The following is a 15,660-nucleotide window of genomic DNA, read 5'->3' on the forward strand; positions in this document are numbered from 1 at the left end:
TTGAATCGAGAATATTTTTTTTATAGTTCAAAAGTGAAACCAGACTTGTGTACTGATAATCTGCAGAACATTGCATAACTTTGGCCACTTTTTAGCATTAACTCTATCTCACACCACAAAGGTTATCAAAATACTGTCCTGACCTGCTTGACATGTTGCAGATGTGGTACAGACTTCTGTGTTGTAAAATTACTACTGACAGGTTGTGTCAGAACATTTTTATTTCCCCTTCTGGTAAGTGCTGCATTCTTCTACTTAACAGAGCTCATGGGGGGGGGGGGGGGGGTTCCCATAGTAGATAGAGGGCATACACAACACAGCATTTGACACTGGAGGTAAGAGGTTCAGGCAGTAAAAGCAGTTTATCTAAGGTTAGGATTAAAGGTTATATAGAATCTCAGAAAACAGTACACCAATCATTTTTGAAAGACTTATTTGGATTTTGATAAGCTGCTCACAGTTTCTTTAACTTATTGACCTGCTGTAGGATTCATGTTGAGTCATATGCAGCAAGTCACAGTGGACAGATATAGTAGAACATCTCATTGTTATAATGTTTAGGGTGGAGGGGAGTAGTTGGATGATGGTGTGTGAAAAATAAAGATGTTGCAGTAAAGGCTCATGGAGGGAGTGTCTGTTCTGAAAAAAGGGTTTCAGGGTGGGGTTTTGTTCAGTATAGAATTCTTTACATAAGCATTTACAGAGCTCTGGGTGGGAGTAGTGTCAAAACAGGGAGAGGCCAGTATCTTGTCTACATTTCTGTACATTCATGTAATAGATTCAGAGTAAACTAGAAAATCACATATATACAATTTCTAATACATATTCTGTACAGTCTAAATCCTTTTCTCTTTCAATCCCTCACATTTATACACCCTCAAACATTCTTAGTCAGTGTATCTCCTCCTTTTTCCCCGTCACAACCCACGTTCCCGCTCAGTAATTGCTCCCAGAATCCCTCCCTCTACTTGGGAATGTTCCAGACTGGGGTCTTTCCACATCACCAAGGCAACGGGAAACAAATTTGCTGAGTTTACTTTGGGAAAGTACTATGGTCCGACCCTTAGTTTACGACCCCACCGGGCACACATGGTGGGCCTGTATGGACGCTTCTTGGCAAACCCCTTGTGGAGTTGACACACCACATTTCACAAGCATGTGCAATAACACAGTGCAGCAGCCAGGATCCAGTTCTTCAGAACTGCTCCCTTCTGTTTCTGAGCTGCTGGGCTGGATGTTTTCAGACACAATGGGTTCATTTGAGTGGAAAGGCACAGTGTGAAAAAAGAAATTCTCCAAAGTGCTTCAGTCAAGGATAGAAAATAATGAAAAGAAGGGGGAGAGAAAGAATGGCCACTGTCTGGTCTCAAAGAATGGTAAAAGTGGCCAAGTCTGACTCAAGAAGAATCAGCCATTGATTGAGATGACTGTGAGAGGCAAGTGTTCCTGGTCACAGCACATGGGAAGCCCAGTACACAGGATGTTTCCAAGCCTGAAAACCTGAAAGTCATAAATGTCAGCATATCAAATGTTGAATTCATTAGGAATGAAATGCATGGTGCTAAAGACACAGCTTTACTTGCTTTGGTATGACAAGTTATGGCACATTCACATTCTGATAAGTCAGCCTAGAGGTCAGATTTTGCTGATTGTAAGTCACACAGGTTCCGTTTTAAGTGACCGCAGGTGTCTATAACGTGATAATAGTAAATGCTAAACTGTATTGTCACATAAGAGCGTCATAAAGACAACAAAGTCATAACATTGCTTATCCAAAGTTTCTGAGCATTAGTCACAATAAACCAAGACCAAGAAGTTAAAAAGAATGTATTGAGTGAGCAATGGTGCCATTTATAAAAGTTTCACAGGTTTAAAAAGTTTGAAAGGTATAATGTCTTAAGGTGTATTGTCAGACATTATGAATCGATTGAAATCATATTTACCCAGTAACTATAAATGATTATATTATATCCTATGATACACTTTGAATCGGCCAAAAACCCAAGAAGAATAACTGGTTAACCCTTATTTTCCCTTGTTTCCACTGGTCCCCAAACCCTGTGGTTAAATCTTTCCTATTCCATCTGTCTTTTCGCATGCTGTGTCTATTTCAGGTACAGGGGCTGACTCATTCCTGCCATGTAATTAGATTCTGGCTGACCAGTCATCGCCTCCAAATTGTAGAGGAAATGAAACGTGCAGGAAGGGAGGGAAATCCCTCTTGAGAGGGTATCCCCATACCAAGAAAACCCTCTATACCCCCTTTGCCTCTTTATTTCTACTAACCTCCAACATCCACATCGACCATACGCACGTCTGGAAACCATTACATCTTCCTACAGCTTTCCACTCCCTTTCTGTCTGTGTTTCCATCCTCGTTTTTCCATGCCACGCCACTGTGGCTGTGTATGGTTTTAATTCATTCCAAATGGTGGGAAATGCATAGCTCTCTCCTTCACTGTTGTTTTTGCTGTGGCCTATGTTGCTTCTGCTTCTATCATTTACAGGAAAGCACAATGAAGTGCGTGCACATGCTGCTTCATGCTGGGACACACTTGGAGAGAAACAAAGCTGGAGTGGAACAGAGGAAGAGCCAATTTGAGGAGTTGATAAATATCGCATATGTTCACTAGCTGCAGCATAGGAGTATGAAAATGCAAAGTGACAATCAGCAGCTACCTCAGTACCTCTCTGTTCGAGTCTGATGTCTGGTTCGAAAGGAATTTGTCTGGCAACCATATGTTGACACATCAGGAACTCAGCCAGAATGCCATTCGCTGACCTTTTGAGTCCCCCCTCTGTGACCTCCTTGTAGAGCTAAGGCTCTGCTTCGTGCTGAATATAATGTGCCTGCATCATTAAATTCACAATATTTAGTGTGAATTGATAGAAAGCCAATGTATTTATCATAATTAACAAACAGAATCTTTAATTCTCCTTTTTTTAAGCAAAAGCAAATTGAAATTATACTCTATGTATTTTCCATTTTTTTCAATACAGACAAAAACTAATCTAAACTTTTTAGAACATATTTGTCTTTTGTGTTTATTATACAGCCTTTTATGTCTCAGGCCTTTTGGTGGTCGGTTCCCAGGGGTGGAGGTGCTAGAAGATATGGTATACTTCAAGGCCACTTCATAATGCATAGCTTAAACAGTGCAGTTCAAACACAGCTGTTTACCATTAGTAACACATTGTGCTGTGGAGTTTGGCCTAGCTTAGCCTAGCCTAGCTAACTGCTTAGACCCTGGTTTCCATGAAAGTCATTGGTGGCCCTTGCTCACTCAGCACCGTTTGACCCTCACTATGCAAAGGAGGGAGTCTACATAGCTCTGCTTCCCACTCTCTGCTGTTCCCTAGATGGGGTGACAGTCAATGACCAGACTGCCAGCTTGTAGTCTTGTAACCTCTGCACACCGTACTTTAGTATGTAATTAAAATCATGACATGGAGTAACTAATGTGCAGGTTCGTGGATTAACAAAAGGAGTGGGCAGATCCCAGATAAGCCTACACAATGGCTAATAATGTTCTGGTTCTCTATATAATACATCAATCAAACTATAGTATCGAAGTTGTCCATTGGAAGCTAAGAACAGAAAATCACTGGAGAAACATAAATACAACTTAATACATGAATGAAAACAGATATGAGAACATTTTAATCAAAATACATTTAATTTGTTTGACTTTTTTGACATTTTCTCTTGACATTTTTAGAACTGACTACGGGACCAACGTTGAACAAAAGCATTATACAAAAGTTAACAACCTGTATCAAATAAACACCCAAAATGACAAATACAAACAAACCATATTCAAGTACACTGAAACTACACACTATGTTGTACAAGTACAACCAAATCACGCAGAGGGCAGGAAACGAGAACAAAACAAAGTATCAACTGAAAAACACTGCATGAGCGCAGACCAAACAACTCAAACGTACAAACAAAATGGAGGTTCCTGACGAACAAACAAACAGACAGACTAACCAGATTCTTGGAGGAGTAGTGTGAGAGCATGAAAGTCAATGTGCGACAAACCAGCAATGAGCAGAGAACTGAGGGGTGCTTTTAAAACAAAGGGATGCACAGGTGAAATGAGTCAATAATTAGTCCAGACTGGAGAGTGGGGGGAAGAGGAAGTCCATATATGGTGTGGCAGGAGGGTGAGACACAGAACCAAACATAACAGACAGGGGCAGAGGGAGGAATCGTAACAGAACCCCCCCGGCAAGGGGCGGATCCCAGACAGCCCCAAACAAACTAGGACGGGCGGGGGGAGGGAGGCCCGGAGGAGGGCCCGAAACACCAGACCGGGCGGGCGGAGGGAGGCCCGGAGGAGGGACCGGGCGCAGCAGACCAGGAGTGCCTCCGGCGGACGGCCAGGAGGCGGCAGACGGACCAGGAGTGCCTCCGGCGGACGGCCAGGAGGCGGCAGACGGACCAGGAGTGCCTCCGGCGGACGGCCAGGAGGCGGCAGACGGACCAGGAGTGCCTCCGGCGGACGGCCAGGAGGCGGCAGACGGACCAGGAGTGCCTCCGGCGGACGGCCAGGAGGCGGCAGACGGACCAGGAGTGCCTCCGGCGGACGGCCAGGAGGCGGCAGACGGACCAGGAGTGCCTCCGGCGGACGGCCAGGAGGCGGCAAACGGACCAGGAGTGCCTCCGGCGGACGGCCAGGAGGCGGCAAACGGACCAGGAGTGCCTCCGGCGGACGGCCAGGAGGCGGCGAACAGGACTGAAGAGACGACGAACCAGAAAGCCGGGCCTCGGGCGGACGGCCGGGAGGCGGCGAACAGGACTGGAGAGGCGACGAACCAGAAGGCAGAGGCGACGAACCAGAAGACAGAGCCTCGGGCGGACGGCCGGGAGGCGACGAACCAGAAGGCAGAGACGACAAACCAGAAGATAGAGCCTCGGGCGGACGGCCGGGAGGCGACGAACCAGAAGACAGAGCCTCGGGCGGACGGCCGGGAGGCGACGAACCAGAAGACAGAGCCTCGGGCGGACGGCCGGGAGGCGGCGAACCAGAAGACAGAGCCCGAGACCCTTGAGCCGGCTGGAGAACCGGGGACCGGAAAGCCAGCCGGAAAGCAGGCCGAGGACCCCCAGGCCAGGGGCCAGCACACGACCCACGAGGCAGGAGACCCCTAGGCGGACTGCCGGATGGCGAGCAGTGAGCTGGGGAACAGCAAGACGGCTGAGGACTCCCGGGCGGACTCCCGGGCGGACTGCCCGGCGGCGACGAACAAGGCTGGGGAGCCCCGGGCGGACTGCCCGGCGGCGACGAACTTTGAGCCAGCTGGAGCTGAGGGGCCAGGACAGGAGCACAGTTCTCAGGGGCCCCCCAAGGAGACAGGAGCAGGGTGGTGGTGTCCTCATTGTCATCCCACCACATCTCCTGGGGTGACAAACAAAGTTCAAAGTTAAGGGACGGCGGCGACGGCCTCTGCGTCGACCCGTCCGAAGACTGAAGAGACGGCGACGACGGCGACCTCTGCGTCGACCCGTCCGGAGACTGAAGAGACGGCGACGACGGCGACCTCTGCGTCGACCCGTCCGGAGACTGAAGAGACGGCGACGACGGCGGCCTGTGCGTCGACCCGCCTGGGAACCCGGCGGCTGCAGGGACCGGAGCAGCAGCTGACACCAGAGCAGCGGTGACTGCAGCAATAAAGGTGGCTGCAACTGCGGCGACAGCTGAAGGACCAGGAACAGAAGCCAGATCCGTGACAGGAACAGAAGCCGGATCCGTGACAGGAACAGGAGCCGGATCCGTGACAGGAACAGGAGCCGGATCCGTGACAGGAACAGGAGCCGGATCCGTGACAGGAACAGGAGCCGGATCCGTGACAGGAAAAGGAGCCGAGACCAAAGCAGCCTGGGCTGCAGGACCAACAAAAGCAGCGGGAGCTGCGGGACTAACAAAAACGGCATCGGCTGCTGGACTGACAAAAACGGCATCGGCTGCTGGACTGACACACACGGCATCGGCTGCTGGGGGGCTAACTAAAACGGGACTAACAAAGGCAGCTTCAGCTGCACAACCAACAAAAGCAGCATGGGCTGCTGGGCTAACTAAAGCAGCATGGGCTGCTGGGCTAACTAAAGCAGCATGGGCTGCTGGGCTAACTAAAGCAGCATGGGCTGCTGGGCTAACTAAAGCAGCATGGGCTGCAGGGCTAACTAAAGCAGCAGTAGCTGCAGGACCAACAAAAGCAGCAGTAGCTGCAGGACCAACAAAAGCAGCAGTAGCTGCAGGACCAACAAAAGCAGCAGTAGCTGCAGGACCAACAAAAGCAGCAGTAGCTGCAGGACCAACATAAGCAGCAGTAGCTGCAGGACCAACATAAGCAGCAGTAGCTGCAGGACCAACAAAAGCAGCAGTAGCTGCAGGACCAACAAAAGCAGCAGTAGCTGCAGGACTAACAAAAGCAGCTGCGGCTGCAGGACTAACAAAAGCAGCAGGGGCTGCGGGACTAACAGAAGCAGCATCGGCTGCAGAACCAACAAAAGCAGCTCTAGCTGCAGGACTAACAAACGCTGGGGACCGGGGAGTACTGGAGGAGGAGAGCAAATGGTGCTGGCTAGGCAGGGCAGTCAAGCAAAACCTTCGCTCGAAGGAACTCAGAGCAGCCATGACAGCGTCTTTAAGACGCTGAAACTCTGGATATGTCATCAAGTATCCCTTCTTCACAAAGGTCTTGATCGCTGCCCTGCGAAGTGCCTCAAAGAACTCTAGACCTGCGTCTGAGTACAGCCACTTGAGCAATTGCTCAGCACTACCACGCAGGTCCAAATATTCCACCTCCAGGATATCCGCCAGGCCCCCATAGCACTCAAAACTTGTACGGGGGGGAAGTGTGAAGCGACCAGTGGGGGAATGTGGCGATTCCATGGTCGCAATAAGGGCTGGTTTGTTCTGTTACGAACTGACTAACGGGACCAAACGGGTATGAACAAAAAGATACATTTATTGACAAAAAGGGCAGGGGACACAGGGAACTAACAAACACTAACAAAGTATCAAATAAAACACCCAAAAACGCTGGAACAACATACAAACAAAACCATAACCCAATATACAAAGTAACAACTGAAACTACACACTAATGTGGACCAAACCAACGGACAAAGCAGATGTACAAAGTAACAAACCAAAATCACTGCAGAGGGCAGGAAAACGAGAACAAAACATACAAAACTAACAGGACAAAGTATCAACTGAAAAACACTGCATGAGCGCAGACCAAACAACTCAAACGTACAAACAAAATGGAGGTTCCTGACGAACAAACAAACAGACAGACTAACCAGATTCTTGGAGGAGTAGTGTGAGAGCATGAAAGTCAATGTGCGACAAACCAGCAATGAGCAGAGAACTGAGGGGTGCTTTTAAACAAAGGATGCACAGGTGAAATGAGTCAATAATTAGTCCAGACTGGAGAGTGGGGGGAAGAGGAAGTCCATATATGGTGTGGCAGGAGGGTGAGACACAGAACCAAACATAACAGACAGGGGCAGAGGGAGGAATCGTAACAGTATTTGTGTGTGTACTTCCATCTTACATCATATGCATGTCTGTGACTGAGCTACTGCATGATCATGTGCGTTTGACTGTTATCGTGCTTATGCAAACATTCCTGCCTTTGTGATAACATGCGTGGATCCATTTATGCTCATTTTATTACGTGCATGTTGTGTCTTCTTAGTGTTTACACTTATAACTCATGGGCGTGGTGTTTGTCCTTTCTCCTGATCCTTGACCTGGGCGTGTCACCTGATGACTGGAGAGTGTGTGGAAAAATGCAGAAGTAACCACACTTGGGCCTCCCTACTTCCTCAGAATTTCATCATGTCTGAAACTCCCCCTTTTATTAGATTTGTGTTTGAATGGTCCTGTAGTTTTCTTTCATCTCCTAGTCGAACAGCCCATTATCTGCCCTTGGCCTTATTGCCTCCTGACTTTCTACCTCCTTTCTACTAGCTATAACATCTGTTGTGCTTCCTCTCTGCTCCCTTTCTATCACTTAACCATCCTGTCTGTTACTCTCTGTATTCTTCTCCCGTCCAGGTGTCGTGTGCAATATTGTAAGTCCTCTAATCATTTTCTGGCTCTGTGTATTTTCTTTCTCTCTCTCACTCCCTCTTTACCTCCCTCTCCTTCTAACTCCTGACCTTGCTCAGTTCCTGTCCTGCACGCCCGTCTCCCCCACAGGAATGTGATGTTTGTACATAAACATGACAAGAAGATAGATAAGAACGTGTCTGCACAAAGGCCGATCTCTGACCAGTAACACAATACTATTAGGGGGATTGCAAAGGAAGGAAGACGAGATTTGTCATCAGGTGAGATGAGTGATGGGTTAATGATGCACTGTGCTTGTCCCAAATTGTGAATTAAACTATTTTCAGATTCATTATCAAATGAAACTTCTGTCTGGAATTAATTCAAAACTGCTGTTCAAATTTATACAAGATATTTAAATAATGAAAATGGAGAGTGAAGCTGTTTTTTTTTCCACATAACTCATTAATTTATACACAACCAAAATATCTCACCAAGTATTTGACAGAACAAGCTGTCTTTCCTTAAAAGTAATGCATTTCTTATCCACTGGGTTTTCATTTGCATATTGCACATGAAAAAGTCTGGACTTGAATTTCCACTGAAGTTATGAAAACTAGCTGCAGTGAAAATCTCAGGAAACCAACTTTCATTAAATGAATCAGTTGTTATCTTTTAATATTTATATCTTTAAAACAGATTCAACAGATAAATGAACATTAAAAAGTTTAAAAAGAATACACAGTTCATCAAAACAACCCACTATCAGGTTTTCAAGTTAAATTAGTGCTGTGTTAGTGCTTCACTGACCTAATTTAACTTCAAATAGCAAAATGCATAAGATATGATCAAAATGTAGTGTGTAGGTATTTTGTAATATTTATTGCAAAAAGAATGCACTGGTTTCCCAGAAATGACACGAAATGACAAATATTTGTTTGCTTTATTGACACTGTGACACTGTGCTGGTGTCAACACGCTAACCTTCCCAATCAGTCACTGACTAATGGTTAACCCAGTAACAAAGTGAGAGATGGTAAGTTACAGTGAGTAGCAGTTGGATGTTACTAATTAGTCATGGATTCCTGCACCAATACCCCGTGAAACTACGGGTGTGGATGCACCAGTCTGTATAGAAATGAACATAGCAGCTGATTCACTGACTACAATGAATAAACTTCCCTTCAAAATAGGATGTATTGCTCACTGAAAAACATCCAGACAGTTCTCTTGATAGACACAACATCCCCAGGATCTCGGTCCTCTCATGCACAAATCTCCAAGTAAGGCATTACATAATGGTGTCAGATTACATGCAAACACATGAAGCCTGGCCACACAAAGGCTGCTTTACTTTCACTACAGTGCTGGACTGACAGCTGGATATTGCCTTGTGAGAATATATTGTACTTGTATCTGCAACATCAGACTCATTTTTATGTTCAGCATGTAAGTGTGCTAGTTTTGTAAAGCTTTTTCGTGACTGTAACGTCAGAGTGCCACTTTTGGTGGTTTTCTATTTTTATAACAGAAGTTACAGCAGAAGGGGGCAGTATGGTGCAGGTGTTGGGTGCACAGGTAGCAGCAGAAGGTTCAATGACTTTTGAGGAACACAATTATCTGCCGCTCTTTAATCTTTCCTTACCTGTGTGCTCCTCCCACTCAGTATAAGCTCTTTATTGTGTAATGAGATGCGGGTTATCAGAAGTAGGCTAGATCTGGGCGACTGGATCTGTGTGTGTGTGTGTGTGTGTGTGTGTATATGTGAGTGGGTGTGTGAGCAAGAGAGAGACAGGGACATCCAGTGGAGAATAGAAAGTACCTCTGTGTGGGAATTCGAATGCGTGGGCGTGGGTGTGTTTGTGTGAGTCATCAGTTCTTATCAGCAGCAGGGCAGCCAGCAACATTAAAGGTGCTGTGACTGGTCTCCAAAACAATGCTTCATAGAGAAAATAAACCATGCATTCCCACATGTCGATAAAAAAAGTGTCCAGCTGTTATCTTAACATGGCATACAGCCGGAGTAGGAAATAACAGGTCTGCATGCTGCACCCCTCCCTGCTCCACTGGGGCTCAATTTGTTCCCCTAACTCTACCTCAAAGCTTTGATTAAATTTTGCTTCTGTATGTCTCTACAGTATGTGTCACCCTTTCTCTAATTTTTCATGCAGAAAGACCAACTTTTAACTACTGACAGTACATTTCCTCCTTGTTTGGTCTCCAGGTATTCTTCTTGATGTTATTTGTATTTAATAGGAGACTTGAATTCCTACTAATTCCTATTATAGAGCATGCATACAGAACTTTGCACAGTAGAATAGCCCCTGTGTTCAAATAAAGATACTGAAGACAGTTACAAACAGGCTTCTTGTGCACATCTTTAAAGTTATTTGAAAACCTGAATGACTGTGAAATGAACATCTATTATACATTGTTGTCTGGTTCCATTGTACGTGTTTGTCTGCTACTTGTAATGCTGCTGTCCTGATCAGGTCTGCTTTGAAAAAGAGGTTATTGAATTGCTAACTTCAATGGGAGTGTACCTATTTAAACAAAAACTCAATGAAATACTACTCTCACATTGACTGTCACAATGTTATAACACTGTGCTGCATCAGCAAATATTTGCATGTTAATAAATATTTAACACATGCAATTTTGTTTGGATGTCAATAAAAGTTGAATCCTAAACATGTGTTGCTTCACTTGTGCTCTTCATTGGAGATTGAAAGGCACGTTCAAGTGTTCATAACTGGTGTTGAGGGCATGAACACACAAAGACCAGGTGTAAACCTGTATTAATAATTGAGACAGCCGGCAGAGAGACCACAAAAGGTGCTGAAGTATCAGCAGTCAGGTGGTTTACACGGAGCCTCACATGGACAGATGCATGCAGACAGATAAAGAGCCAACACAGAACATAGATACGCACATTGTTCCTGCATCTCATCACCATCTATGCAAATAAAATGAAGCTAAAAATAATGAAAACTGGACTGAAGGCCAACTAATCAAGTCCAGTACTCGATTAGTAATATTTTCAGAACCTAAAGGCAGAATGTCAAGTCATAGGAGTTGCATAATTTGGTTACACAACACAATCAGATCCAGCCCCTTCAGCTGTCAAATGAATCATTTGGCCTTGTGTGGCCCCTGAAACTGCATGTGGTGATGTTGCCTCTAAAAAACCCCAAACAAAATTCCACTCCTCCTTCATCGTGTCACTGAACAAATTAACCTAGTATCAACACATCTGAACCCTCTGGAGACAGAGCATGCAAGTGTGTATGCTCAGCTTGTCTTCTATGAATTTAATTGGAGTCCAGTTCTGTGACAACAAGTTCTCTTCAATGAGAAAAGACCATTTGTATTAAATCAACACACACAGGAACACACAGTTATCATATATTCTCAGCTGTTGACCCAATTCAGACAGGTGGTTTAACCTGTTGAACAAACATATGAGCTTCTATCATCGTATCCATTGCCACAGGATAATCAGATGTGTGGAGGTGTGTTTCATTTGAACCTGTGTGACCAGATGTAACTGGTTACACATGCAAAAACACAAAGACATATATCAACTGACAGGACAGAGGACCTGAGTGGTCAGGCTCCTTATCTGTGCTACATTCATTCAGTGAAGTGCTGTTCTTATCTACTTTATGTCTGCATGTGTGAATTTGTGCGTTTAAGGCGTGATAGTTTGCATGTGTATAAAAAAAAGTAGCTTCAGGTGCCGGAGGAGTTAAAAAGAACGGAAGAGACTTCAAAGACATTTTGCTAGTTCTAACAAATGGATAAAGAACCACCCATAGTCCAGTGCAACAAGTTTCCCCCAGACCGCTCCCTGATGGGCCCCTTGGGGTCAGGTCACTCTTAAGTCGGTCCAATTGTCTGAGTGAAATTTTGAACCGGGTGTGGTACAGTAAGTTATGTAACATATGATAAGATAGCTTACAAAAGAACTATGGGAAATATAATGGCAACCATAAAGTAGATTTAATATTGCAAGTGAAGTGATTAATAGTAGGAACACTGACGCAGCTTGTGTTTAGACATACATACATAAAAATCAATCAAGAAACTAGAGCGGAGTGCAAACAGTGTTTGCTCATCTATAAAGTCCACTAACATTACACACATTTTATTTTTGAGTGTAGTCCAGAAGTCAAGACCTTTATCAGCAAACACAGGCATCAAAATAATTCAGCATAAGCTACAGAAGAAAGTTTTCAGGTTCTGGATGTAAAGTAGTTTGGTGCCTAAAGCTTTGACCCTTGGGATAAAGAGGTTGTAAGGCAGGTTTGTACAGGTTCAAATACGTGCTTCTCAACCAACCAACAATCTAAAAGCAGGATTTTGGGTTGCTAACATACTAACAGAAGACAAGTGAGGAATTGGACACCTCACATTCTTCCCTGAAACCCATAAATCTGGCTCTCCCTCCACACTGAAGCTCTTGTTTGGCTACTACTCTCTCTTTTTTATTAAACTTGACTTCATTCCACTCCCACTGCCTATCCCACAAGCCATGCTTGTATTCCCTGTCTCATAGTTTGGATGAGAGACAGTTTGTGAGGTTGTGCAGACATTATCTCGATAGAGTTCCACCTCTAGACTGTACAGGAATCAAATATATAATTTGAAGGCCTGAAGACTCTGTAATGCAATTTTATTATCTCAACGTAATACATTATATTAGCTACTGTAAGTAGGATAAACTACACTGACAAGCCAGGCATTAAGTACTCAAGGAAAGTTAACCTTAACAAGACCTTGTTACAGCGTTGTTTAAGAGTTTTATTAGGAGACATTATATGAGCAGTCCGTTAGTAGCAGCTCCAGTGCTCCAGTGTGCACAGGATGGATTCAGGCACAATATTGAGTGTACATCACTTGCACTTCGGTAGCTTTCAGAACCCAATACAAAACTACTGCAGCATTAAATGGAAGATAATGGAATTAAAGCGTAACATACAAATACTAAATATACTATCAAGAAAAAGGGATTAGTAGTCTTTATGACATGTGTTCATCTACCCATCACCACCCCATCTTAAAACCATGCAAACGTGGTTGATCGATCAACTTTTGTTTGGTAATCTGTACAAATACACCCTCCTACAGTCACTCCCTTCCACTCCTGGTCATGTTTTCCCCCCTTCCTTGAGTTCCTTTTCTCCATTTGCCCATTTTGGCACATTCCATTCCTCTGCCATCATACCTGTTTTTCTCACAGGCCCTGCAGTCCACCAGTTTTCCTCTCTGCAGTAAACCAAGTCTTCAACAAAGGCTCTTTGGTGTTGCTCTGGACACTTTGCCCATCATTCCCAGCTACTGCACAGTAAAAAGAGTATAAAAAGTAGGCGGAGTTGCCAGTGAAACAGAGGATTTGTGCATTTAGAAAGTTTTCTTTTAAGGATTTTGATCATGCTTCTTTATCCCACTGTGTATATTCTACTTCTTAAGATTGTTCAGCTTGTGGGATCATTTCATTGGTTTGAAAAAGCACTTGAGTCTAGTACCAAAGTGTGCAAATTCGAGAGCAGAGAGCAGTCACAGATTCTTATCCTTTCCACATATAATAGACCTTTATGAGTCATAGGCGGTCAGGACAGGAAGCTCAGATCCAGATTTAAGGCTTAGATTTAGAGATGTTCGGTTGATTTTTTTTCTACCACTTCTTTTTTCTCTTCCTCACTGAGGAGTAGCCATGAGGGTGTGAGTCACAGCAGCTTTATTTCCCTTTCGTGAGTGCCTGCTGTTTGGCTACACCATTGTGTTTCTCTTTTATTGTTCTCCTCTGAACGTGCCAACGTACAATTTTGCTTACTTTGGAAGGTGTTAACAGCCTAATTGTACAACCACATTTCAAGTTATGCTTTTGGGGATGAATACAGCATTTGAGATGCCAATGTTTTAGGTTTTTATGCTTGGGAAAGTAGTGAGGGTTTGCAAACACAGGATGGATTGTGATGTTTAAACAACCAAACCTGAGACCAAACAGGAATCAAATGTGCTTAAACACTTAATAGTTAAGGCCTCTAAGGCCAAATACTGGCTCCTTGATACCAATACAAAAAATGTGAACAGAAGTCACCTTGGCATGAGAACAGCAGTTGTCATATGACCCTTCACCCCTCTGTTTGTGTTTTATGTTATCTTTGATCGCCTTTGTTATACTAGATGGCATTTATTATGTATCACAAAGTGAAATTGAATGATCTGTTACAAAAAACACACACGGGGAGTTCAGATTTGATTGTGATGTCCCAATTTGCCCAACTTTCTCTATAGATAGTTCATTAGTTTGCCTCACAGACATGATAAATTCCTCACGGTGCAGGAAACAAACACTGCCATCCTCAACACGTATAAGCTACTGTTATTTTTGGATGTAACGAGATTAGTGCATACTGAAAATTCCTCTGACTCCATTTCTAAAGTGGAGATTTGTGTTTTTACAGCAAACTAATTTGGAGCTCTACTTTTTGGCATTGGTCTCATTGATTTAGTGTCCTCCCTGTCAGTGCAAAGAATTTCTGTGATGAAGTATGCTTTTGCAAACCTCAAGTATACACAGAGGTTTCATATCCATATTGCCACATAGTGAAACATTTCAGAAGTCCTGTGTGTTTCCTGTGTTCTGCGAGATATTACAAGGCCTCAGCATCAGAGTAATCATTCTCATAAATCATAATTGTCACACATGCAGCTCTGGCACCGAATAGCAATATGGTTTGAGCTAAAGAGAAACCGACGTTTAGTCAGCTGTGAAAACTGATAATATATATTGTTCATGCACTAAACTCTCTCATGCACAATCTGTTACACACAATATGAAGCTAGATCAGAGTCCTGTTAGCTTAGCGAAGACAGACTGGAGACAGGAAACAATTATCCCAACTCTGTAAAAACAACAAGAAATGCCAACCAGCACCTTAAGTCCTCCAATTATCAAGCTATAATTAAAACGTTATATCTTGTTTGGACACATACAGGCCACCAGCAGACTGAAATCAGTGCACTCAGACAAGAAATCCCAGCATGGAAAACCCCACTTTTTAAAACATTTTGGTTTTTCGTTAAACAATTTAAAAAATAAATGATAACGTGATAACGTGCGAGCAAGCTGGCTGATTGTTCCTACTTCCATATTCACACAAAACCAAGCAAACCAGCTGCTAGTGCTACTTTAACAGCTTCACAATATGCATGTTTTTTATAGTATAATAATTTAAAAAAAAGATATTTCAACCCCTTTAAGGCTGTCTACTGTACTTTAAACACTATACAATATTATCACCTCATTTACTATTAGAACACAAAGTTCAAAAGATAAGATATGGACCAAATTGTTATGTAACTCTACTCTCACTCATACCACCCACACTAAGTGGCCTCTCTTTTTTTTTTCTTTAAACCCAAAATACCCGACATTATGCTGAGATGAAGAGAGCCTCACTCACTAGTCAAACATTAGAGTAGGCCCAATTTAAACACTGCAATCAGGTTTTGTATATCCTATGCTTCTGTGTGAGTTTAAACACAGACACACCCAGCTGCACACTGAGGACAAAGCAAG

The sequence above is a fragment of the Anabas testudineus genome, chromosome 7, assembly GCF_900324465.2.
Source record: "Anabas testudineus chromosome 7, fAnaTes1.2, whole genome shotgun sequence".
NCBI lineage: Eukaryota > Metazoa > Chordata > Actinopteri > Anabantiformes > Anabantidae > Anabas > Anabas testudineus.